This window comes from Odontesthes bonariensis, chromosome 1 (genome assembly GCF_027942865.1).
Source record: "Odontesthes bonariensis isolate fOdoBon6 chromosome 1, fOdoBon6.hap1, whole genome shotgun sequence".
Lineage (NCBI taxonomy): Eukaryota > Metazoa > Chordata > Actinopteri > Atheriniformes > Atherinopsidae > Odontesthes > Odontesthes bonariensis.
Genome location: NC_134506.1, coordinates 3,730,500 through 3,755,719, shown reverse-complemented (window position 1 = coordinate 3,755,719; position 25,220 = coordinate 3,730,500). Strand labels below are relative to the sequence as shown.

The following is a 25,220-nucleotide window of genomic DNA, read 5'->3' as shown; positions in this document are numbered from 1 at the left end:
TGGGCCATCAAGGGGAACTTGATGTAACCAGTACGCATTTCAAAATACAACCACGTTTTCACTCTTATGAAGTCTTACAGTGCAAGTTTGTTTTTCAGAGATCGCACACGCTGTATGCGTTTCGTAACATGGACCATCAAGGGGAACATGATGTAACCAGTACGCATTTCAAAATACAACCTCGTATTCACTCTTATGAAGTCTTACACTGCAAGTTTGTTTTTCAGAGATCGCACACGCTGTGTGCATTTCGGACCAATTTCCATGAAGACATTTCGCAAAATATCGAAAGTATACTTCAGAGCCTTCGGGTAGGAGATATTCAGGGCATAAAGGAGGCCAAAAAGGTATGCCAGAGCAGTTGGAGTATCTGGGAGATCTTGCAAGACCACTCTCTCTTCGAGGATGACTGCAATGTTTTAAACTCGCGTAGATGTCCCTGGACCACAGTCTTCGCGAACATAAAGAATGCCCACAGCCACGCCCTGGAGAGCCACATCATCTGCATCGGTCTCCTGAGGAAAAAAGGAGCGCAAAAAAAGATTTTACACTCACATTGACTTTGTAAATGTGTTCTGCCCTCTCATGTACCTTCTCTTCATTGTTTTCAAAGGACTCCTGGGTGAATTTGCTGTCCAGTGCCTTGCTACGAAGATCCCCCAACAACAGCACGTGTTCTCTGAGCACCTCCTCCATCTTCTCTAGGTCATCCATGGTCAGATCCGTCTGGCATCCAGCATCTGCATAGCCTACAATATAGCAGAATGTGACAATAAATATCGTACTCAATAATTATGAATGTCAGAAGTTATGTTTTTGACACAACATGCAAGTCCTTTTCTCTGATATAGGCTTACAGGGTTCCCACGCAGTGTTTACAACTTAAAACGAGGACTGCAAGCACGTAAGGCACATTAAACTACAAAGTTAGCCTGACAGTGTAACACATAATACCAGTACATGGACTTCCTAACGTGAATATTTTGACGACCACATTTGCATCACAATAACATTATTTCACGCCATCATGGAAGTACAAAGGTTTAGTCTACCTCCATCCTTTGTTGTCCCCTCTGACTCGGGGTAGCCATCTTGCTCGTCCGATTCGGCTGTGTGGTCCCAGTCTGAAGTTGATGCTTCGAGTATCTGTTGGAGATCCAAAATAGATTCTGCACATTCCAACCGGCTTTGTAGGTCTTCCTTTTGCATCATTCTCTCGCCTCGTCTCACAGATGACGGTGTCTTTAGCTCTGTGTTTTGGTAACCCAGCTTGACCGTCGGAGCCCAGTCCACTGACTCAGTAGCCAGCAACGCGCTGGGGCAGCCTTCAAACCAAAGCCCAAACATAGCCCGTATTACATTACTGTTGATTGGCATTTAACAACATAATACTTTACTGCACTACTACAAAACAGTTAGATTTCGCACATACCTTTGACGAAGTGGTCACCGCAGACACGAGCATTTGCAGATGTTTTCAATGGGCTCCAGCTCCAGTTGCCCACCACTTAGGTTCGCGCGCTTAGAAAATACGGAAGTGACGTCAAGTGAAACCCTCCTATTATAATAATATATATTAGATAGATAATTATATATATATATATAAAACAATTGTAATTATATATATTTGATAATCATATATATGAAACAATTATAATTATATATATATTAGATAGATAGATCTTGTTTTTTCTTTTCTTCCTGTCCATAATTTTATCCATACAATTATAATTATATGTATTATATAGATAATTATAAATATGAAACAATTATATACATTAGATAGATAATTATATATATATAACAATTTTAATTATATATATTTGATAATCATATTTATGAAACAATTATAATGATATATATTAGATAGATAGATCTTGTTTTTTCTTCCTGTCCATAATTTGATCCATTCTGCCTATATTTAAAACAGTTTTTATAGCTTTTCCCCAGAACAGACACAAGAACATACACCTCTGTATAGAAACCTACTGTATATGATTGGACCAGAGATTGTCTGTACATCTCACGAACCATGAATGTGTCATGAATTGCAGAGGACTGGACCCAAAGCAGCCGTTGGTAGAGACAGGTAAGTGAACAATACACTTTATTTTAACTAGCAAACTGAACTCACAGACAACAGGAGGAACACCAGGCACGGGGAGCAGGCTACAACACAGGACAAAACAGGAAGACAGGACACTGAACTTCAAAATAAAACAGGAGCACAACAGGGAACAAAAGACACAGACCATGACAGGACATTTGTAGGAGTTAGGGTTCAAACGCAGAAAACGCCTGCATTTGCCTTTTGTCCATAATTTCTTTGCAAAACGCCTCATAATCTTCATGCAAGGTGAAAAGAAACATGAACGTTTCCCTCAGTTCTTCATTCTCCTCTGGATCCAGGCGACCGGACAGATGGAGGAGTTCCACTGCCCTCAGGCGACCTTTCCTATCCATGGAGAGGACTCGTGGAAGGGAAAGTTTCCCCTTAAATGTTCTGGTTCCACACCACCTTGCTGCCTCCATGGTGTGTTGCAGCAGAGTGTCCTCCAAATCAAAAATAAAGAAAACAATTATTAAAGTAAGGGTTGGAGAAGGCAGAAAACCGTGAAATAAGAAAAGACCATAGCAGGCAACAGACCCTGTTTCCTGTTCCCAGTCCTGGCAAGTTCTCAGCTTCCTCTAGAAAGGAAACAGATTATGGTTCTTAGGCACAATATGTAAAAAAAAAAAAATGTTTTAAAAATCAGTGGCTGATTTTAAGTATGCTGGTTTAATGAAAACGGATAAATGACTGCAATCTGTCTTCTTCGGACTTTTATGATTTAATGAAAACATACATTCGCGATGAAAACATTCATGTTAGTCAGTTGACAGTGAATACAATAAAACAGGCGATTTAATAGGATCTGATTTTGATCTTGATGATGATCTGATCCGATGTGATATTAGGCGCATTCCCACTGTAGGAACCTTTTGCAGTTCCTACAACTTTCTCAGGAACGGGGCCGTTTTTTCCCGCATTTGGACATACAGGGACTAGGGACCACGGCCCTAAGTTCCTATAACCATTTCAGCTCCTTCTCCTCAGCTGGGTCTGTTCTGGGTTCTATAGGAACACATCTGACGGAGGTGTTTGGTGGTTGGTAGCTACGCCCCGTCAGATTTCCGCTTCTTCATGTTCCTGATCTGCTCAACGCAAACAGTAGAATAACGACTGAAATGTTTCCTCATACGACACGGACACGACCGGTGCGTGTTTAATAAGTTAAACTTACACGTGGTCTCCTTTGTCTGCAGCGCTCTGCTCTTCATGAAACCAAGAAGTATGGCCTGCGCTCCATCCTTCGTCTCCTGACTCTCTCTGTGAGCTCTTCCAGCCTCCATGTTAGACGCCCGATGTGATCGTCCATGATTAATATCACCATCATGCAGACCATGAACACGGTGGCCTCCCCGCTCTCCATGTTAGCTTCTTTGTGGTGTTTTTTTCTTCTCTCCTTACTTTTCGCGGGTTTTGTTTTGTTCTGTTTTGTTGTTGAATGTGGCGCTAAAGTAACACGTCGCTGTCGCAGACAATTGTGTCGCATCAGTCCCTATTAGGGTCCCGACTCATGTGCGAATGCAAACTGAAACAGTTCCGCTGGGGAAGGGCAGTTATTAGAACGGAATATGAGGTGGACCGTTCTTAGAACTGCTCTGTCCGAATGCGGCTATTGAGGGCACTTCCGGCATGGGGAAGTTCTGCAGGAGAACAAGACACCACCTTCTCCTAATTTGCAGCATGTTTTTCCTTTGAAGAAGGAAATGCAAGAAGATTCAAATACATTTAAAAAAAAATACCTTGTATACTAAGCGTAACGTGTCACAATTTACTCATACCTCTCTGAAATCGCAATTGGCGCCCATTACAATGTACAGAGCGTACTGTAAGTCAAGAGGTATTAGTGAATATAATGTCATGCATATTCCCAAGGATACAATTTTTCAATACAAATAGTGTGTTTTGGATGTAGTAAGCAAACATTTTATAGATAACAGCAACAATATAACATACTGAATAGGTCTTACCATCAAAACAAACATGCCACAGTTGTTGGAGTACCCTTGCTTTGTTAGGCCCGGGGGTGTGAGCAAGGTATTTTAATACAAGAATGGAAAGGAAATAGTAAATGTTAGTGAATACAATGAAGTAATGTCTCACCTGAACATCATTCACGCCAAGGGGCCTCCAGGGGCCAGGAGATAGCATTTCAGCAATGTGTCTGAACAAAGAGTAAGTGTAAGTAAATAAAAGTACCATCAACTTTTTAAAAGCATGCATAAACACTTGGAACAAAGTTGAAACTGAATAAGGAAGAGGTTGGAACCTCAAATAAAATGGTTTTATAATGGGCTTGAACAGAACTTCCCCACTCAAACAAGATATATGGTTCTGTTTTCATATGTTTAATGAATCAAAATAGTTGATGCATGGCATATTTACGATCAAATGAAAACAGGACCATTGATTGAAACAAATAAAAAAAGACACATGGTTTCAAACAGAATCACCACTGTCCAGATTGGATGGTGCAAGGTGCCCTAAAAACCTGAATAGATGGGTTCTACTCTCATCTCTCCAGCCGCTGCCACAGAGTGGGTCAAAAAAGAAAATCTCCCTAGCCTGTGGCCTCAGTATCTGTTAAATGTGTTTGATTATAACCAAATACATTGAGTTGTGGAATGTTTCTGTAATAAACAGTGACACTAACAAACACCAGTTAACAAGCAACCACTAACAAAACTGTCATGCGTTTGATTATAGCAAAAAATTTAAATCACCAACAACCAACTTTGTTGTGTAAGGACATAATGGAGGATCATATAAATGTATTTACACAGAGTATCCAATGTCCAGGTACGAATACTGGCAGAAGAATCCATTGTAGACTGGCAGCATTGTCCTGTAAAAAGACATCAATAGCTGAATATGAAATGCTCAAACTTCACTACAATTGTGACGTTATGTCACAATTTAATATTGTTAATTTAAAAATCCTCGAGGAAACAGTTGGGCATCTGAAATCAACAACTTGTTCTCTGGACATAATACCATCCGACTTTTTAAAAACTGTTTTTACCTCAGTAGAAAGTGATCTCCTACGAATAGTTAACAGCTCACTGGCATCAGGCATTTTTCCCAAGTCACTAAAGACAGCTGCCATTAAGCCACTCCTAAAGAAGAGAACTCTAGACGCCTCTATGATGAACAACTACAGACCTGTCTCTAATCTCTCTTTTATATCTAAGATTATTGAGAAAGTTGTATTTAACCAGCTCAACGACTTTCTGAATGAAAGTGGAAGTCTTGATAACTTTCAATCAGGCTTCAGACGTCATCACAGCACTGAAACAGCTCTGGTCAAAGTGTTAAACGACATCTGGTTGAATACTGATTCTGGTAATGTTTCAGTCCTGGTTCTGTTGGACCTCAGCGCTGCGTTTGATACTGTAGATCACAGAATCCTGTTGCACAGGCTGGAAAACTGGGCTGGACTTTCTGGAGCGGTCCTTAACTGGTTCAGGTCCTACTTAGAAGGCCGGAGTTATTTTGTTACAATTGGCAGCTATGAATCTGAGCGAGTGGCCATGACTTGTGCAGTCCCCCAGGGGTCAATTCTTGTACCTCTTCTGTTTAACTTGTATATGCTCCCTTTGGGTCAGATATTCCAGAACTTTAACATCAGTTATCACAGTTATGCAGACGATACACAACTTTATGTGTCTCTGTCACCGGACGACTGCAGCCCAGCAGACGTACTGTGTCAGTGTCTGGAGGAAGTAAACACCTGGATGAGAGAGAATTTTCTACAATTAAATGAAGACAAAACTGAGATCATTCTGTTTGGTAGCAAAGAGAAGAGGGTCAGCGTTGGTAAATATCTTGAGACTCGGGACCTTATAATCACTGACCAAGTTGGTAACCTCGGAGTGTTGATAGACTCAGATCTGACTTTCAGCAGCCACATCAAAGCTGTCACCAAGGCAGCTTTTTACCATCTCAGAAACATCAACAGAATTAAAGGTTTCCTCTCCCAAACAGACCAGGAGAAACTCATCCATGCATTCATCTCCAGTAGACTCCATTACTGTAATGCTCTTTTAACTGGACTTCCCAAAAAGAGCATTAAACATCTGCAGCTCATCCAGAACGCTGCTGCTAGAGTTTTAACCCGGACTAAGAGATCTGAACACATCACAGCAGTTTTAAAATCTTTACACTGGCTTCCAGTCAGTCACAGAATAGATTTTAAAAGCCTGCTGATGGTTTACAAATCCCAGAACGGTTTAGGCCCAAAATACATCTGTGATATGTTCAGAGAATATAAACCCAGCAGAGCTCTTAGATCCAAGGACTCAGGTCAGCTGGTCCAGTCCAGAGTCCAGACTAAACATGGAGAAGCAGCATTTAGCTGTTATGCTGCAAACAAGTGGAACAAACTGCCAGTGGAGATTAAACTCTCACCAAATGTAGACATTTTTAAATCCAGGTTAAAGACATTTCTGTTCTCATGTGTCTATGCATGAAATATCTTTTAACTTATCTATCTAGACTGTTGCTTGTTTTTAAATTCATTTAAATTATTTTATTTGTTTCTCTTTATATTCTTTTATGTATTTTTAATGCTTCTTCCACTCCCTGCTGCAATGCTTTTATTTTATGTAAAGCACTTTGAACTGTTTGTACATGAAATGTGCTATATAAATAAATTTGATTTGATTTGATACAAAAGCAAAACCTTTTAACAAATTACCGGCAGGTGATCCATGGGGTTCATCGATACTGGTGGGAACCAAGTGGCAGTGACATGGCTGTTTGCTGCAAACACATGCTCTATTCTCTGTATAAGAGATAGTTTGCTAATATGTTACTGTCAAAATATAGTGACTATTGAACTAGACTATCCAATCCATTTGAGTGAAATGTTTTACAAGAGCTACACTACCTTCCTCGGGCGTGGCTACGGGGGGGTGGGGGGTTTGGGGGGGCCACTGGAACCCCAGGAACAAGTCCTGCCCCCCTGAGAAATGCCCTGTCCATCCAAAGAAAACTGGCCAGAAAAAAGGTTAGATTTATTATCTCTGTTTGTGTCTTGTATTGATAGAATAAATGCAGGTGGTGATTTTAAAAAAGCATATATCTGCAAAGTTTATAACTTTATTTATTTTTTTGTTATCGTGTTTCCCACCCTCCGTAACCTTAACCCCTTGCTGCTATTTTCACATTTTCGGATGTTTTTGTTGTATATAATGATCTGAAATGTAGACTTAATTAAGGTAATAAAAAGCTGGAGTTGGCTGGATGTCTTGCCCCAAGTATCTACTTGAATTCAAACCCTCAACGGAGAATGTGGAGCATGTTAAACAAAAGCTATTGCATCCTAAAGTCCGGGTCTAAAAACCTCTCCAAAATAGGACATATTTGCAACATGGCGAAGGTGTTAAGGGGCAGAACAATTGTCAAAACTCCTTTCCAGTTGGTTCATTTGAATAGGGGGCGTGTCTGTCAGTCCTCCTCCATTCAAATAGCACAACGCTGTGCGGGAGTTTACTTTAAGCCCATACAGTGCATGTGTCGGCAGCTTGAGCTTTCGTCAACCAAATTTAAATACCTGACAACTTCGATTCATGTTCCTATTTTGTTCTTCTCTGTCATCTTTTCACAAAGTAGTGGTAGTAGTTTTTGTTGAGTTGAGCTTGTTCGTTTCATTTACTGTGCTAGCTAGTTGAATTGCCAGCCTAGCCAGGCAGCCAGCCACTATTGTCTTTGAAAAAAAACTATAACCCACACAGATTTTATTAAAACATTTTAATAACTAGTAGGTAACACCAAAAGACATTCAATTCAATTCAATTCAATTCATTTTTATTTATATAGCGCCAAATACAACAAATGTCATCTCAAGGCACTTAGATAATAAAGTCCAATTCAAGCCAATTGGAATTCAATTCATTGTAATCATAATTATTCATAAAATAATCCAATTCGTTCATATAGAGCCAATTCAAAAACAATTTCCTAGCTAAGGAAACCAACAGATTGCACTGAAAACTTTTTGTTTTTCGGTCCAATCTCCCGTCCTGAGCGTGCCTGAGGCGACTGTGGAGAGAAACGACTCCCTTTTAACAGGAAGAAACCTCTGGCAGAACCAGACTCAGGAAGGGTGGCCATCCGCCTCCACCAGCTGGGGTTTGAGACGACAGAAAGGGGGGGAGGGGGGGCGGTACTGTAACACCATTCAAAGGATATCTGTTGGAACAGGGAAACACGAGTTAATGACCACAATAATGTCACATATACATAAAGAGAGTAAAGTGAGGAAAGGTGTGACAGATGAGGCCCCCCAGCAGTCTAGGCCTATAGCAGCTTAACTATGGGATGTTTCAGGATTACCTGAGCCATCCCTAACTATAAGCTTTATAAAAAAGGAAAGTTTTAAGCCTGGTCTTAAAAGTGGAAAGGGTGTCTGCTTCCCGGACATTTACTGGCAGCTTATTCCACAATAGAGGGGCCTGATAACTGAAGGCTCTGCCTCCCATTCTACTTTTAGAAACTCTGGGAACCTCAAGTAAACCTGCAGTTTGGGAACGAAGTGCTCTGTTAGGAAAATATCTTATAATGAGATCTTTAAGATATGATGGAGCTCGGTCATTAAGAGCTTTATATGTAAGGAGAAGAATCTCCTTACATTTATGAGCCTTAAGGCTCATTAAAAAGCAGACTTTGTCTGCCCCTGTACAAGTGTTTTCTGCCCCCCCAGATGAGATTTATTGTCATGCATACACACGAAATTTGTCCTCTGCTTTTAACCCATCCAGGTTGCCACCTGTTTGACATGCACATGCACATGCACAGGGTCACATACTCAGAGACAGATGCCAACCTGGAGCAGTGGGCAGCCATGAAGCGCCCAGGGAGCATGGGGGGTACAGTGCCTTGCTCAAGGGCACCTCAGCTGTGACAAGGAGGTGGACTGACACCCCTCCAGCTATCAGTTCCACCAGTCTTTTTTTATTTTTGAGTGGCGAGTGGGAATCGAACCGCCAACCTTCCGGTTATTGGACGACCGACTCTAACCACTGAGCTAACTGCCCACCCACACATGCCATTCTGGTCACACCTCTGCTACCTTCTCAATGACTTTGAGACAACAGTTCAGGAGCTTGTAGAATACATAAATTAAAAAGCATCACATAAACAGTATCAGCACAGCACATTCTCTATGCCTACCATCCCATCCATGTCCCGATCCAAACCCAGACTCCAAAAGTCAAAGCGAGTCAGGATGATGTTGTCTACCATTGCAAGGTGCTGAGTGGGACTTTTGGTCTCATCCAAGACTTGTGACAGCTAGTAGAAGAAAGTAAAGTGTTTAAACATGTATTTCATTATATCAGTGACATTCAAAAGAAATATCCACACTGGCACAATGGTTGATTTTACCAGTTGTTCCTGGATGTCTTGGAGATCCTGTCCCCAGCACACTCTGTGTGCTGACAACTTATGTAGACTAGTGAAGTCTTTATGGGGTCTTTGCAGGTCTTTTCTCACTGTCATCATTTACTAGTGAATAAGGCAACAACAGAAAAATAAAGAAATAAGTGTGAATTGTCACATTTCTCCTTTGAATCAGATATAAATTATAGCAATGAGTCACACTCTTGAGAATTGTCTCGTTCTTTACTGTAGCCAGCTGACCCTGATGGAAAAAAGAAGTAACATAAAGTTAGACATTATTGTCTAAAGTAGATGAAGACAACAAATATGCATAAATATTCAATTGCATACCTAAGACTACCCTTCCATGGCTGTCACACTGCATTTCAATATCTGAAGGAACAATGGGCCTCATGCAAGAACCGTTCGTACGCACAGATTTATTCTTAAGTCGTGCGTACGAGTGATTTAAGAGAATTTTCGCATTCACCAATCTTTTCGTATTTTACGTTTTCTTTCAGGTACGAACAGAATTTACGAGTGATCCAGACCTGTCGTAGGAGTTGTGTAAAATAGTCCGCTGTTATTCCAATCAAGTTTGCTGGACTAATGGATTGTATATTTAATTACTTTGAAGCAAACATAAATAAATATATACATTATACACCATAATTATGCTGGCATATTCTGTTTGACTTAAATTATGCACTAATTGAAGGTTCATTTGAATCTGTATATAAACTCTCATCAGTTTATCACCCATGGTACATCAGATTCCCATACACCGCTGTCCAACAAATACAAATTAAGAGGGACTTTCATGCCTTGGCTGGACTGCCAAACATAATTGGAGCACGAGACACATATACGCATCAAAGCACCCGTGCTGTTGTGGAGCGCACTGAGCTGAAGGCCAGGTGGGTGTGTCTCGATACAGCGGGGGGCCAACTGCTCTATAGCCCAGAGAAGGCATGCCAGATTTGCACAATATTGCCATGAACGAGGGTCTCCCACTACCTGAACCAGCCCAGGCAGACCAGAAGGTGTGGTGCCAGACGACCCCCCTCATGGACCACCCCATCATGATGAGGCAACAACTTTAGGCACGGCTTTAGTTGCTGTCATCGAGCGCCTGCCCAGGGCGAGACGGTTTTTTTTTTTAAGCCATTTTCATATCAAACCATTTCTTCTTTATTTCGGTGACATTACGAACTACAGGTGACACAGAATTAACAGCACTCGTAATAACTTCCCATTTCTTGGCTTTAGCAGGTCCCGTAATTCCACTGCTGACTCTGCTAAAAATGACAGATTTTCCTTTCTGGATCTCTGAAAGCAGAACTTCAGTCTTAGAGCCCCTAAAGTTGTTCTATTTGCGCCTTGATGCCATTCTCATGACTCAACACTCAACACTTCCTGGCACAGGAGAGAGCAAGCACAGCCTTAAGCCTGATTTATACTCGGAAACCAGGTCGTCTGCGTGTGTGTCGCAGTTAACGCAGACATGCCCCCCCCCCCCCCTACGCAGACACTCTGGTGCACCTCCTCAAAATTGTAACTCACCGCAGACAGTGCCGCAGACAGGAGAGAAAGGAGGCCTCTGATTGGTCAACTCTACATCCGCTCTACACTATGCGTATTTCCGGTTTGCTAACCGGCTGACGCTAACCGTGCTAACCGTGACGATTCATTCCCTCTCTGCCAGCTCCAGTAGTAGCAATATTTCTTCTATTTCTAGATCGATCAGCTGCATCTCAATCAAAGTGCGCATTCGTCCAGTCGCCATTGTTGTTGAATGACCTCCGTAACCGTAACACCCACAATCCTAGCTTGTTCGTGATTGTCCCCCTTGCGTTGTGGCGTGGGATTAACATAGCGCAGACAGCGCGTCAAGGCATAAATCAAAAATAACTGCGTCGTGTCTGCGACAAGCTCACTGCGACACACTGCTGCGAAGTATACACGAGCCTTTATATGGTATCATTTTGGGCGTGGAGTGTGCAAATTTACTATCCTCGTGCACGTGCACTTAAATACGCACGGGTGGCATTCATCATTTACGCAGGTCGTTTACACACTTTTTCCCAAGTTAAGAGCGTTTGTTGAATCTGACGTGGCGTGTTCGTACGAGACCTTCGTACGAAAAAAGTAAGAGAAACTTAGAATAAAAATACGAAAATGTTCTTGCATGAGGCCCAATCTTCCTATATTGGTCTTTCACTCTTTTGTTCTTTGCCATGTTGTAATGATGCAGTATATTTCTTTGTAGAAACATGTGTGTTGAGGGGGTTGTCATATTCAAAAAGTAATTGTTTTTTCTCATTCCCGAAAACAGCTGCTCCACACACTGGCTGTTGATAAGACCAGCAAGCTCGGGCACAAGCTCCAGCTTTCTCAGATCTGGTCTTTGCTGTTCCCCTGGTGGAAGACATTGTTTAAAGCAAAATGCTGGGAGGACCCAGTGAGAGGGTGACCATCCTTGTCAGCTGGCATGAATTTTTCAGCCAATGCATGTTGACATGAACCTTGCCCTCTGAGGGTGACTCTATTAGACATTTTGTCAGACAGTCTCATGACAAGATCCACTTTGGACCCTTTGTCATCCACACCACACTGTTTGCACAGTGCCCTGACTTCCTGTACCTGTTGTGAAAAGACATTTGAGATGATATTGTTAGACATAATTTTTGTCAGCACAAAGGGGTGAATTTTGCATATTTCATCCACTAATTTACCTTCAAGTTCACAAGCTCATCCGTGAGCTGCTCCTCGTTCATTTTCTCATCATCAAGAACATTTTCATCATCCCCATCATTTGGCATTTTGGGGCATTGGATTTTTTCAAGTTCAGTGATTAAGACCAAATTTGACCTACGAGTGTGTGGGCCAATCCATGGACCCCAGTGATGGTAACTCTGGGGCACAACAAAAGGGTTCTTCCGACCACCTTTGTGAACAAATGTGATGCGTATTACCTATTATTATCACAAAACTGAACACATATTAATATGCTTAACTTTCAGTGCAACTGTTCTCAAGCTGTTCTGTCTTTTCACACGACTTACATGGAATTAAACCATAACTGATCATTTCTGTGGCCACCGTGTCCCAATAATTGTTTATGTCCATGTGACCATCGTAACCATCAGGTGGGCCCTGGATTTCACTCATTGTTAGAACAAAAGTCAGTTTTTCATAGCTCAATCACTTAAATAAAACTCTGAACATGACAGTTGTGTTATTCAAGGACATGGTTAATATGATGTTCCACTTACAATAATTCCGGGGCAGAGAAGGTGCTACATAAACAATTAAGCTAAAATATGTAAAATAACAGCTTATCAAAGTCACCTGGCATGTTGAAAATGCCTTTCTTGTGAAGATCCATCACAACAACTGCTGGGTTGTATCCACGACACACAACTGTAAGTGTAGTCATGGTTGGTCAGGGCCTCAACATGAAGGCATGCCTGAAGAACCCTCTCCTTGTTCGGAAAGGACACCTTCTCTGTTGTCTCCATTATTTCGATCACTTTACTGATAGCTGTATGCATCTGGAAAATGGAGGAATCAGCAAGGATAAATATATTATCTTATTATTACTTTTTTATTCTATAAGTCGAGAAGATTAAATAAGTGTCACTCAGAAGGATGTAAAGAAATTATATTCTATCACATTGTATAGAAAATCAATTCACTGGACCTTTCAGTGAGCACTATACATTATTGAGTGATATGCCCTCACCTGTAATGCATTCTTAACCATCAGGCACAAGTGCAGAGACAGAATTATGTGGTCATTAAAGTTATGGATACCATCCTCCCACTCCTGGTATCTGTAGATCATGCCACAGTTCAGGCATGTCTTTCTGTATGTTGATATCCCTAAAAACACATTTTCATTTGAGATTAGTAGAGCTACTTTTTCTATTTCTCATGTACATGTAATGATGTGACCCACTAAATGATAAGAACACAAGACCATAGAAGGACCTGTGATAGTACCAACCTTCAACTACACCTGTACTTTTCAGGATCTTTCCTTTAGAGGTTATTAATTGTTGTTCACAAAGTGTGTATTCACATTCTACGCATTAAGGCTGCGGCTACACGAAAACGTTTTTCACTGTAAACGATACTTTTTCTTATCGTTTCGCTGTCGCGGCCACACGGAGCCGGCGTTCCCACTACCCCAAAACGATAGTTTTTGAGAACGGGTTCCAGAGTGGGAAAGTTTGAAAACGGCCTCGTTTCGTTTCCATTGTTACAGCTAAAACGTTTTTGCGTCAGTCAAACGTTGACGCTGTGAGCCAATTTTAACACTTCTCTATTGTCTCACAGCGTGGCGTGTGTACTGCATCGTTTCATCGTTTTCATCCGTTTTCGTCTGGACCTGAGTCTTTACAGCAGCGCGTTGCCGTGTGGTCGCAAGAATTTTCGTACCCGTTTTCAAAAAAAACCTCGTTTCGTTTTCGTGTAGCCGTAGCCTTAGTTTCTTTAGGGATTGGGTGCTTAGGAAAGCTGTCCTTTGTTCTTCCCTCTCTCGACAGTTCTGTGACAGCTTGGGGTAGATCTGCAGGGAGCTTTTTATGGATGAGGAGATCATTCAGCATCCTTGCAACTCTTCTGTCATTGTCCTCTTTGATCAGTGGTGACCTGGGTTGGATTGCCCGTCTCTGCCTCTGTGCCCTTCACCTTTCTAAATAGCTCCCTCTTTGTGATGAAGAGATGCCATTCAGCAACAGCTTTGTGAACGCAAGACTGTCTTGCTTTAGAGCAGGGACAATGCCAGTTGTTCTGTTTTGTGTCATAAGACACAATTACTCTTCCCAACCTACTGTAATATGTTACCTTTGGTTCATGAACAGAGATATGCAATTTGGATGGTGGACCACCCACAGTCAGGTGCACAGACAGGGGCAGACCCTCAGCATTTTGTTGACAACGCAGTAGACTAGCCTTACGCTCCTCCCCAAACCATTTATTCTGCACCATTGTTTCCAACGCCTCAGCAGTTAGAGTCACGGTTTGATCTTCAGCACGTGGGCAATATGATAAAGATGGTAAATGGTGTCCCTCATGAGGCAACATCCCACTCCTTACTGCAAAGTCACCATTCAGACGGCACTGGCCGGCTTCACACATCACCTTCTGTGTTGGCCCCCAAGTATTCTTTATTACGTGTATGCGGGTGTTGCGGGACCACAAAAGGATTTCTCAAATGCAAACACACCATGTATAATATCGACACACTGACAGGCCAAAAAGCCGTCCTTCGACACTGTCTCAAAGTGGTGGGTATGCTTTCTTTTGTTGTTTAACCTCACTTTGCAGGGGGGACAAGTGACCATCTTCTGTTTTCTGTGTGGGGTGTCTGAATTCTCTGCAGGGGCCACAGAGTGCTGAGTGGGGGCCACTTGATTCTGTTTGGGGTTCACAGAGTGATGAGTGGGGGCCACTGGGTTCTGTTTGGGGTTCACAGAGTGCTGAATGGGGGCCACTGGGTTCTGTTTGGGGTTCACAGAGTGCTGAGTGGGGGCCACTGGGTTCTGTTTGGGGTTCACAGAGGGTTCTGTTTGGGGTTCACAGAGTGCTGAGTGGGGGCCACTGGGTTCTGTTTGGGGTTCACAGAGTGCTGAGTGGGGGCCACTGGGTTCTGTGCGGAGTTCACAGAGTGCTGAGTGGGGGCCACTGGGTTCTGTTTGGGGTTCAGAGTGCTGAGTGGGGGCCACTGGGTTCTGTGCGGGGTTCACAGAGTGCTGAGTGGGGGCCACTGGGTTCTGTGCGGGGTTCACAGAGTGCTGAGTGGGGGCCACTGGGTTCTGTTTGGGGTTCACAGAGGGTTCTGTTTGGGGTTCACAGAGTGCTGAGTGGGGGCCACTGGGTTCTGTGCGGGGTTCACAGAGTGCTGAGTGGGGGCCACTGGGTTCTGTGCGGGGTTCACAGAGTTCTGAGTGGGGGCCACTGGGTTCTGTTTGTGGTTCACAGAGTGCTGAGTGGGGGCCACTGGGTTCTGTTTGGGGTTCACAGAGGGTTCTGTTTGGGGTTCACAGAGTGCTGAGTGGGGGCCACTGGGTTCTGTTTGGGGTTCACAGAGTGCTGAGTGGGGGCCACTGGGTTCTGTTTGGGGTTCAGAGTGCTGAGTGGGGGCCACTGGGTTCTGTTTGGGGTTCAGAGTGCTGAGTGGGGGCCACTGGGTTCTGTGCGGGGTTCACAGAGTGCTGAGTGGGGGCCACTGGGTTCTGTTTGGGGTTCACAGAGTGCTGAGTGGGGGCCACTGGGTTCTGTTTGGGGTTCAGAGTGCTGAGTGGGGGCCACTGGGTTCTGTGCGGGGTTCACAGAGTGCTGAGTGGGGGCCACTGGGTTCTGTGCGGGGGTCTTTGTTTGTTCCTTGGGGGCTGCAGCATGCTTATAATTGTTGCTGCACAATAGCAGCAATGAAAAATGTGTCCGGCAGGTGAAGCCACACTTAATCATTGTGAATTCTGAAAGAGGAATGTGACAAGACAGATCTCAGAGCCCAAATTTTCAATTCAGTTTCAAAGTAAGAAGTCTTTTTTTGGACACGGTGCAAAAAAAAAAAAAAAAAAAAAAACTCTTTTAAGGACACAAACAACAAAGGACAAAAGACAAAACCTGACTTGCGCATGAGAGCATGGGGTGGAGTAAGGGCCGTGCGACTGCAGGTTTTTGTTCCAGCCAATCAAAAGCACACAGTTTGACCAATCAACTATCTGCAGACTGAGATCAGCTGGTTATCTGAGTCAAGTCTGGTGTACTGTTGCTTGTTTGGGACGAAAACCTGCAGCTAGTGATGGCAAAATGAGGCTTTTTGAAGCATTGAATCATTTTGAACCATTGTGTAATAAAGTGGTTCACTACCCGAAGCTTCATTCAATTCCCTTGGGTTACATCTACTAGCACTTGCGATTGTTGCACCAAATGAAGCGAATGTGATGCATCTCTTCTGTATATAGTAACACTAATGTATGTGTGTCGTACATATGTGTTTTCAGTACCTCATTAAAGATTCTGAGTAATTTACCCATGAAATAATAATTTAAAAACAATGTGAAAATTTTTGGTTTGTCATTCATATTTTCTTTGAGAGTGTGCTTGGTGTAATAAAGAGGGTGCTTGTGTTACTTACTTCAGGTGTTTTTATTCAAGAAAAGTAGTTTTTGCACAGTAGAATGGCTCAAACGGTTTCTTTTTTTGGGAAAATTTCTCCAGCGAGTTTGAAGCATGCTTTGAAGCTTCGGTGTTGGAGGTAACATCACTACCTGCAGCCACATGGCCCTTTGTGGAATAGTTTGGACAAACTGGCACAAAACAAAGGGGAATGCAGAATACATATATGCGTTTAAGGAGGTGGGGAACAGGTGGAAACAATCAGGGCAGGGAAGACAATTAGACCAGCAGGGGAATACAAGAGGAAGGGACAAGTCACCTGAAACAAGAGGAGATATAAATTTAAAAATAAAATAAGAATCCACAAGACAACATACACAAAACAAAAACTAAACATGACTGGATTTCCTGGACATGACAGTAATAAAAGGAAAGAGATTCATACCTGTAAAAAAAATACTGATAATTAAAATGTGTAATATGTGTGATGCACCTCTGCATTTCACTGAGGAATAGTCTTTTATGTGGTTGTCCATTGTTGTTTTGCAGCCTTGTATCTGCAGAAGGGACAGTGAAATAGTCCACTGTTGGTGCTTTTCGTCACCATCTAACAGAATACTAATGTGTCTCTACACAGAGGGGGAAAGAATACACGTAAAAGTAAATCATTAGAAATCCACAAGACCAGAAATATTAAATCATTTTTTACTATTTTTCAAAAACAAATTTTGATTCATGTCACAGATGCTGAAGAGCATGGATGAAGAACAGGTAACTGTCTGCTAACATGAGGGCTGTCAAAATTTGATTTTTGCTCATTTTTACCCAATAGGTCATATGACCTGGAAGCTATTGTGCTAAAATGCTAATATTTATTTTTTTTAAATGAGTGTAGGAGCATAGTACAAAACTTGTTTTACGAGACACACATCTTTTTTAAATTAAAAAAAAAAAAAAAAAAAAAAAAATTGACAGTTCTCGTTTATTTTGAAAACCGGAAGTTACCACATAATGTTGAAACTTAGCGCTGAGTTTCTCAGTCGTCTCCGTGATGTAAGAGAATAACTAAGCTAATAACTAAGAACACAGTGTTGTCATGGTTTTCTCTGGTTTGTCAGACCCAAATGCAGGAAACTCTCAAGAGTTCGGATTGTTTGAAGTGTTTATTTTCAAAGTGAGGAAGATTGTCTTTCATGGAGTGGATCTTTCCAGGAAGTGAATTCAGTCAGGGGTTGGCGCCACAGCGGCTGCAGGAATAACTGGGACTGAAACAGATGCACAGGTGAGTCTGGAGAAGGTTTTCTGAGCAGGATGAAGATGTCTGGAGACTTACAGTTTCTTAGATGCGGATCCACTTGGGGGGGCCAGATAAACACTGAGGGGTTTCTGGAGGTTGAGGGTTTGAATCCAGATGGGTGTTCCAGAGCACTGTGGAGAGCGGACAGGGTTCGATCGGGAGCAGTAAGGAGAGCAAGGCTGCCAGTAGTTAATCAGGTCCAGGTCTTGGGAGAGTCTTCAGGTTTGTGTACTGGATACAAAGGTCCGAGCTTGGTTTCAGGAAACAGGAAAACCTTGGAAGCAAAAAACACAACAAGTAAGTTTTCAAGGTATCTCGACGGGTTTGTGAAAAGGTATTTCACAGGCTTGAAGTACCACTTATGGCAACAATCAGACGCCGAAGGACTGACAGCGATCTCCTTAAATGCTCCTCCTTGATGATGGTAAGTTACTGCAGGTGTGCCTCGTCAGATGCCAGCCTCAGCCACCGTGCTCCTGACTACCACCTGGTGGAAGGAAAAAGAACCACCACACTCCCAGAACCCCAACAAGTGTATCGTCACAGAGAGCATAGCATATTTAAAAAAAAAAAATTTACTTCCTTCCTTGTCTGTCACAAATATTGCAAAATAGCACATTAAAACAAAAGAAAAATCTTGCTTACTTCCATTTTGCAAACTGCAATACTCTTCTTCCCCAATCTACTTCTTCTCCTCCACACATCCTTCTTCTGCAGTTCATTAGCCGCTTTCGGACTGTAGGAACCTTTGGCAGTTCTAATAACCTTTTAATCCGCGGGGCCGTTTTCTCCCGTGTTCGGACATACAGGAACTCGGGGCTTTCTCCCTTAGTTCCTATAACTATTTAGCTCCTTCTCCGAGGTCGGGTCTTTTCATGGTTCTTATAGAACGAATCTGACGGAGGTGTGTGGTGGTCGGTAGCTACGCCCCATGTCATGCTATCACGGCTGAAATGTTTCCTCATAAGACACAGACACAACCGGCGGGTGTTTAATAAGTTAAACTTACACTGGTCTCATTTGTCTGCAGCGCTCTGCTCTCCTTTCTTCCTTCATGAAATGAAAAAGTATCTCGTGACTCTCTCTGTGAGCTTTTCCAGCCTCGATATTAGACGCCTGATGTGATTGTCCATGATTAATATCACCATCATGCAGACCATAAACACGGTGGCCTCCACCCTCTCCATATTAGCTTCTTGGTGGTGTTTTTTCTACTCTTCTTACTTTTACCGTTTTGTTTTGTGTTTGAATGTAGCGCTAAACGGCTAACGGCTAACACGTCACTGAAGCAGACGGCTGCGCATCAGTGCCTATCAGGTCCCGACTCATGTGCGAATGCAGACTGAAACAGTTCCGCTGGGGAAGGATAGTTATCAGAACGAAATTCGAGGAGGGTAGTTCTGATAACTACTTTCTTAGAACGGTCTGTCCGAAAGCGGCTAATGTGGGGCCAAATGGGCGTGCCTCAACCGTTCTGCGGTCTGCAGTCAGGGGCTACTCGACGGAGATGTATTAAGGCATCAATTAGTTTTAATGAATACCATTTCTTTTTCATTTAATTTCATGTTCACTACTTGTATAGTTGCGTTTCTTTAGTTCCACTGCCACTGACTGATTCATTTATTGATTTTCCGAGACAGTGAAAGTAGTGATATGATAACCGCAATTTTTTTTTGTTTTGTTTTTTATACAAGACATGAGTTGTGGGAGTGTGGAATTCTACCAGGTGGAACTTTCTTTCGGGAGTCTGTTTCAGCCGGTCGGTCATTCTTTGAGACGCAGCTAAGCTAAGCTTGAACGTTAGCCTGTCCAGGAGCAGGCCAGTTCAGCGGCATAAGTTACCATGGTTACTCAGCGGGCATTCAAATAAGCCACGTTGGTGGAACGGAACTCTCTCTTAGATTAGCCAGAACTATCGAGATAAACCAGGCTTTCCCTTGATCCGGCTTCGTGGAACACCCCTCTGCTCAGTCCCAACCTAAGACTCAGATCTCAAAACAACACCACAGCCAAGCATAATCATGACAGTATCAATGAAGATTATTTATGAACACGACGACAACAAACAAACCTGACAATGAGCTGTTGCTTTCACAAAATCCTTGTCTCCCTCTATCTTCAGGAAAAGAATAAATGAGCAGATAAGACATGAAGTGGTGAGATTTCTCCTACTAAAAAAACATTGCTTTTTCATGAGTTTTCACTTCAGATAATAATGTGTAAGATCTTCAAAGCCTCAGCACTCATTAACAGCCCTGAACTGCCTCTGAGGCAAATATATTAACATGATAAAAGGGCTGTGGCCTTTCACTGCCCTGCTATTCATTAGCATTTATATAGACACTGGACACCATGTCAGACTGTTCAACCACTTAATTCAGACCAGCAGGCTTTGAGCTAAAAACAGGAAGGGAAACAGCATGAAACTAAATATTGATGGATAGTAGAAGATGTGCAGTGGCCAGTCTTTGTCTGAAAGGGATGTCATGGTGTTCCTAAAATCATTGTTTCATTCCTGATGTAACAACTGATGAGTCTGTGGCTTCTTTGTATCATGTAAATGAGAGAGAGCTTATGTAATGGACAGAAAGCTTTCTGTGATAAAACCTTCAGTAATGTCATGGACTCATGACAGTATTTTGGGTTGTTATACTATTTTGCTTTTGTCAGTTTTATTTATATTATGCCAATTGAAAACAAAAGTAATCTCAAGGCAGTTTAGATAAAGTCCAATTCAGTCCAATTATATTACAATTAAATCAAATGAATTAAAATCCAAAATAGATAAATTCATATAATGCCAATTCACAAAAAGTTGCGTACCTAAGAAAACCAACGGATTACATCAAATCTTTTCTTTGATTCAATGCTCCATCCTGAGCCACGTGCACACTTGGAATACACACAAGCACACGTATTTTTGCTCCCTCTTTTTGTTTAAGTAGACAAATTATGACTACGGGAGGAAACAAAATAAAAAGGACCAAGTAGTGTTGGTGTGCACTCATGTAAAATACTGTCAAACAGTCTTGCAAATTGTGACTAAGTAGCTGCACTTACAAGCAACAAAACAATGTCTTATGCCAAATTTGCACTGATTGTATTACTGTTTTCAGCTGCAAGTGAGAGAGGGGGTGGGTTCTGCAAAATGGAGGTGGAGATGGCACCAAGTACTGATACTGTTGCAAATTTGTATCTAATTAGATGCCCACTTTTAGGATTGAGTTGTGTCTGGGTATGTATATGTTGGTAACTCTAGCTAGTAATGTGATTCTTAGCAAGACTGTGTGGCAGGGCCGGTTTTTGCGATGGGCAATGTGGGCGACCGCCCAGGGCGCATTCTATGTGAGGGCGCACGAGCGCTCTACTACTATGACTATGACTACCGCTCATTTCCATGTCAATTTGTGGCGTGTTTCCACTATGCAGTCGGGTCGGAACGGTTTGCTTATTTCAGTGTTTCCATTACCACGAAAGTGTACCGATCCGTACCGTACCGGTCCCATGTCTGTAGCCCTTCTGCTTGGGGTACCCAGCACACAGGACCGGTTCCAGGCTCTGCTCTCCGGTGTTGGTGAGGAGGCTGTGCAGCGGAAGCTTGATGGCGCTGTGCCAAACCAAAAAGTTTTCCAGCTGATTGCCACAAAAATGGCAGAGAGTGGTTTCAACCGGACCACGAGCCAGTGTGGCATTAAGCTGAAGAAGCTTGGAGGTGGTTCCAAATTATGGATGTTATTTGTTATTTGCTGTTATTTGCTATTTACGCTTCGGCACGCACTCCGCCCACCCCTGAGGGTCCCCTTTGTACAGTGGGAACGCAAGCTGACCCCAAAGCCACCCAACCCATACCGTACCGTTCCGAACCGACCTGTACCGGACTGCGTAGTGGAAACGAGGCTTTAGTGGACTGGGCGCCCTCATTGTCACGTCAACTTGCTGCTGAGAGTCATACAGGTTGTGTGTGTCAGAAGAGGCAATGAGGAGGGGGGTGGGGGATAGACTGACCCCAGGCCACACAACACAAAGTGCTTCCAATCCAAATAAACTGAATTTCATCCCTAAAATTAATACAGACCCATATACCTTCATGTAATTAATTGGATTATGTGAAAAATGTAAAAAAAAAAATAAATAAAAAAATCAAAAAAAAAATCTGTGCAGTCTTCTACGTGAATTTGTTTACGTCACGTGACTCCGGTCTATTGACGGGTGAACGGACGGTGTTAATGAAAAAAAAAGTAACTAGAAAGCTGCAAGCAGCTGTATGCGGGACCGAGATGTGCGCACGTTGGGGCACGCGCTGGACGTCGTAGTCGCGCAGCTCTGCCCACACGCACGATACCCTCTGCGTACGTACGAGCACATAATAACCCCAATGCGGAGGGGTTTTTCAAAATGTCTAGGGGGCACCACTGAGCAATTTTGCTCCGCCCACACATGATACCCTTTACATACGTACGAGTTCGACAGGGTGGACGTGTGTGCCAAGTTTCATGACTTTGAATGGTGTGGGCGTGGCCAGGAGGTGAAAATCATGTGATGGCGTTTGTGATTTGAAAGCCTTATCATCATCGCAAAGTTTGGAAAGGTTTCTGTAGATCATTCCGTAAATGATTCTTTGCACTGTTTGTTTAACAGTAGCCACCGTACTTGTGTGACGTGGGCCAATCGGAATGCTTATCTCCCCTGTGCTATGTCTGTTATGGTACCTGGCGCGAGCGGTTGGATTCTTCAGTTCAAGTAAACCACAGTAACGGTAAACCTTGTGTCGTGTGATCCTTGACACATACACGGAGAGTAAACATTCTACATGGTGTCAGAAGCCGGACGAACTATCTCGCCTGCGAGTTTATTTTTCTTCACAACAAGAACGTCAACGAGCCACTCTTCTTCCCCGTGATGGCGGATGGTTTTCGCAGACCCGACCCCCTTGTCTTCAATGAAAACATCGCCGAGAATTGGCGAGTTTTTGAAAGGGAATACGACATCTTCATTGCCGCGGCACACTATGACAAGCCAGCCAAGACCCAGGCTTACATTCTCCTCAACATCGCCGGACCAGAGGCCATCGAGCGGGAGCGTTCATTCGTCTATGCCCCAGAGGTACGTGTTCCTCACGGAGAAGGACAGTTCAGGATTGTCACTCGCGCCGAGTCCAGAGAGGATCCCGAGTGCCTAAAAAGAAAGTTCGCCGAAATCTGCAACCCTCAAAACAACAGGACTATGGACAGACACAAGTTTCATACAAGAAACCAGAAGCAAGGTGAGACAATCGAATCATTTATTAGCGATCTGAGGATTAAGGCCAAGTGTTGTCATTTCGGAGAAATAACAGACGAGCTAATCTGTGACCGCATCGTCTGCGGCGTCACCAGTGACACTCTGAGGAAAGTCTTGTTGAGGGATAGCGAGCTCACTCTGACCAAAGCCATTTCAATCGCCCGAATTCACGAAATGACCGAGGAAAGCAGCAAAACATTAGCAACAGCAGCTACCAGCGTTGACGCGGTTAAGCCGGCCCCAAGCAGTTTAGCCAAACCCAAGCCACTATATGCTCCACAAACCACAAATTGCTCGAACTGTGGAGGTAGCCACGCAGCTAGGCGAGAAAATTGCCCTGCATTCGGAAGGCAGTGCCACAGCTGCAGAAAGCTTAATCATTACAAACAGTGCTGTAAGTCTAAACCACGCAGCCAGCTCGGTAGAGCCCCGAGACGTTCGGTAAACAAAATCGAAGTGGCTGAATCAACATGTGATGACGGGACATTTTATGTGGATGGCGTTGAGGTAGACAACCAGGTGGACTGTGTTAACTCTGAAACAGCTGAGAAAGATGAGGGATTTGTCACTATGGACATAAACAACAAACGCATTGAAATGAAAGTTGACACAGGAGCGAGATGCAATGTGATGTCACTGAAGACTTACAGAAGAGTGACAAATGGAGAACACCTAATAAAGCAAGGGAAAGCTGTCAGCCTCGTCGCTTATGGAGGCACCAGGATCGAGACCAGCGGCACAGTCACACTGCCATGTCACCTAGGGGAGCAGTACCACCTCCTGCCTTTCTTTGTGGTGAACAGGGAGGTGCAACCACTGCCAGGTTTTAGGGCATGCAAGAACATGGGAATAGTCAACATGAGCCCTGATGTCCACCAGGTCAGCGTGGAAAGCAACACAGACTTCAGCCCCCAGGTATTAGCTCAGTACAAGGACCTGTTCAGTGACGAGCTGGGAGAACTTCCTGTCGTGTACTCCATGAAGCTGGATCCCAATGTGCAGCCTGTGGTCCGCCCTGCCCACCGCATTCCTGTTGCAATGCGAGAGAGAGTCAGGGACGAGCTTGAGCGCATGCAGCGCATCGGCGTCATAACACCAGTCACAGAGCCAACAGACTGGGTCTCATCCATGGTAGCTGCACACAAGAAGGATAAGAACGAAATCAGGCTGTGCATCAATCCGAAAGACCTCAACACAGCGTTGAAGAGGCCCCACCACCCAATGCGCAGCGTGGAAGAGGTAGCAGCACAGATGTCGGGAGCGACAGTGTTTTCTGTTTTGGATGCCAAGAATTCTTTCTGGCAGATACGCCTTGATAAGAAATCCTCAATGCTCACCACGTTCAGCACCCCATTTGGGCGCTTCAGATTCCTGCGCATGCCCTTCGGCATCAACTCAGCAAGTGAAGTGTTTCAGCGCTCAATGGAACAGCTGTTCGCGGGCTACCCATGTTCGATCATCGTCGACGACATCATCATTGGAGGACGCACTGTTGCTGAGCACGATGCCAACCTACACTAAGTGCTCGCACGTGCAAGAGAGGCCAACCTCCGGCTGAACCCTGCTAAGTGCAAGTTCGGCTGGACCAGGTGTCCTATGTGGGACACATCTTCACCCGTGACGGCCTCAAAGAAGACCCCGCGAAAACAGCCGCTATCAACGCCATGCCAGTTCCCACGGACGTCACATCACTGCAGTGCTTCCTCGGCATGGTAAACTACCTTGGCAAGTACATTCAGAACCTCAGTGAGATCGCAGCACCCCTGAGACAGCTCATACACAAAGAGACGGCATGGTGTTTGTTCCAGCAGCACCAGGAGGCTTTTGACAGCCTGAAAGCCTGCCTGTCTAGCCCTCCAGTCCTGGCATACTACAACGTCGAGGAGCCAGTCACACTCACCTGCGACGCATCATCCCATGGTCTAGGTGCAGCATGTGTACAAAATGGCAGACCAATAGCCTTCACCTCACGTGCCCTCACAGACACCGAAACACGGTATTCCCAAATCGAGAAGGAGTTACTGG

At 43.6% G+C, this 25,220-nt stretch overlaps 1 pseudogene; it reads right to left on the bottom strand.

The window, feature by feature from the left end:
- Positions 1–419: 419 nt before the first annotated feature.
- On the bottom strand, positions 420–21,836 carry LOC142383055 (uncharacterized; annotated as a pseudogene).
- Positions 21,837–25,220: the final 3,384 nt, after the last annotated feature.